Source organism: Protopterus annectens, chromosome 3.part1 (genome assembly GCF_019279795.1).
Source record: "Protopterus annectens isolate FY-2018-M chromosome 3.part1, PAN1.0, whole genome shotgun sequence".
NCBI classification, from domain to species: domain Eukaryota; kingdom Metazoa; phylum Chordata; order Ceratodontiformes; family Protopteridae; genus Protopterus; species Protopterus annectens.
This window is the reverse complement of record NC_056732.1, coordinates 185062774-185065724: the sequence shown is the minus strand read 5'-3', so window position 1 is coordinate 185065724 and position 2951 is coordinate 185062774. Positions and strand designations below refer to the sequence as shown.

The following is a 2951-nucleotide window of genomic DNA, read 5'->3' as shown; positions in this document are numbered from 1 at the left end:
AGTCAATCACTCCAAAACTGTAAGTTAGGACCAGAAGAGCAAATTGGTTTATAGCTTGGATTTTGCTCACTATGTCAAACTAATTGGAGTGAGGTGTTCAGTGGAAAAACTATAGACTGAATGTGGAAAGTTTTGAAAGAGAAATTGTTTGAGTGCAAAACAAAAAATGTTTAACATCAACATTTAGGCATACAACATCAGGGGCAAAAACTCTTAAAAGGAGCAAAATCAGCATCACTTAAACAGTCTAGTGATTTGACTTCCATACCTGCAGTTATTTTGGCTTCACTAAGACAAACCTGAAACTTTACCAAGATACTGAATTAAGGTGAGAGACACAAATATATAAGAAATGGAGGAGAGGTTAAACTATAACTTTGAAAACTGAAATAAACAAGCTGGACAGACAAATTAAGCATAGTGTGAAACAAGATCAAGAACATTTTATTTGCATATTTAGTTATTTACATTTGTTATCCTGGTAGTGTCTGACTGGGTTGAAAAAATACTGTTTTCAGAGGAGACCTTGGGGGAAAAGCTCCACAACAAAAAGAACATTATTAAGATACAAGCAATGCCTAATACCATAGGGTATTATTAAGGTATAAGCAATGGTTAATACTATAAATTATGCAGTTGGCTTTCCCACATTTGGGGAAATCATAGGGGTTAACCTCACCAAAGTGCAATGGTAGAGCCTCACCCTAGGAAAACCACCTTTGTGATCATGGTATTTCCCCTGCAGGTATGTATTCTTCAAAAAATTTGAAAATGTAAATAAAGATATTAAGCATGATAGGAAACCTTTTTATAGATACATAAGAGGTGGAAGGACTAAAGACATATAAATTGATAAACTGTGTGCAGATTCTAAAATTTATACTCAGACACAACAGATTTTATATTTACAAAATGTTATGCAAAACAGTTTGGCTCCACAAAAAAGGTGATAAGTTGTAGTGACATCCAGGTAACCTCAGATACTTGAATCAAATTAGATTATATAGAAAAAAGAACTGCGCAAACTGGATCCAAGCTAAGCACGGGGAGGAGACAGAGTTACTAACAATGACCTGAGAACACTTCAGCAAGAACTTACAGTTCCAATAATATATATATATTATTATTATTATTATTATTAATGCTCCTAGCATTCACAACCATTAGAGATGCATCACATGTTGCTATCTGTGAACTATTACATTTCCGACCTGGCAAAATCATGCCTACTGTTTGTCAAATATTGCAAAATATCTGCTGCAAAAATTCTCTTCCCCAATATGGACAAATGCACCCCATCCTGTCTGAACACGTTTGTGCAAAACTAGGCTTGGATGCTCTGCACATTTCCATTTTTAAAACAAGACGTCTCTCCACGTATTTACACAAAAATCTTTTCATTCTCATTGACCTCATTATCCTTTCCATAGGTGATTTGTAGAAAATACATCCTAACTATAAAACAAGCTGTACACTGTTCAACAAACTACAGCACTTACGCACACATTTCCTAATGTATGCATCTGAGTGGCGGCATTGGTTGAGGAGATGAAGTTTGAGAATTTAATGTTTCAGTGAGTTTTGCCACAATGTACTGTATTGGGTGAGCCAGTCTTGCACTTTCTGGAGATTTTTTCATTCACTTCCTCACTGTGGTGTGACTGTGGAGGGGGTATATATAATTTTGGTGGGCTTGAGGGAACTTGGTTGCACATCACAGGCTCAGGCACAGCTATTAATTTCCAATGTGTGGTTAGCAGAAAAATCAATCATTGCACTACATATATATATATATATATATATATATATGTATCTATATATATATATATATATATATGTGTATCTATATATATATATATATATATATATATATATATATATATATATATATAAATCTTGTCATCTGCTGTAAAATCTTGTACCTTGACAATAGCCTTTCATTCACAGTGCATAAACAGAACACACAACAGACCCCTCAGATGTAACAAAGATTTGCTTAAGCCTAAGTAGACATTAGTCTTCAGTCTCTTATTAAGCATGCTGCACTGTTTCAACATTCTTGAAAACTTAAGCAGTAAACTAAATGATCTCAAAAAATGGAAAATGAAATTGTTGTTACTTAAAAAGTTTTAAATCCCAAAAAGAAGTAATCTGACATCAAGGACAATGATTTCATAAGATGTACTTCTGTCGAGAGGAAGACAACATGGGAAAACAAACATCTTATTGCTGTCACAGGTTTTATTACTTAAGTAGCAAGTGTGGAGAATATCAGCCTGAGGGCTTCTGGTAAATGATTTCCCAAGAAATAAAAATGTTTTCCCAGCTTATGTAAGTAAAAGGACACCTGTCAGCAAGCTGAGTAACAATAAAATGTCTCTGATGAATTTATACAGAAAAGGTGGATACATTGCTTGTGAGCAGTGTGGTTCTAGTTTTACATTCTGTAGCAATACATTCTGGGAAAGAACGGTGCTTTCAGATTCTCTTTTAAGAATATTTGCTTCCTAAATAACACGACTTACAGTTCAAAATCAAAAACAATGCCGGGGCATAATTCATTTTTTAGCACGTGAATTATTTTCTTTCTTTCTTCCTTCTTCAGTTTCCTTGCCTTTTATTCATGCAATTGAAGAACAGAATGACTAAAATACTGACTTTTACCTCTAAGTGAATACACATCTATTCACCAGCATCTAGGTTGTGGCATTGTCTTGAACAGGCTGCACATTTTTACAACATAATTTGAAAGCAGTTAAGGACCACTGGACTATTTTTCCTCATATATGATGTGAGGATTCATGGTTAATTGTATTTCTACTTTTTCATATGTCTTACTAAAATTATATGTTCTGTGCAAACATTTCTGAATTTATTCTAATGATTTGACTTCCATACCTGCAGTTATTTCGCCAAGACAAACCTGACCAGATACAGTCTCTCCCATCTGT

The 2951-nt window shown here is 34.2% G+C and overlaps 1 pseudogene; it reads right to left on the bottom strand.

The window, feature by feature from the left end:
- Positions 1-605: 605 nt before the first annotated feature.
- On the bottom strand, positions 606-753 carry LOC122798960 (annotated as a pseudogene).
- Between the last annotated feature and the right edge of the window lie 2198 nt (positions 754-2951).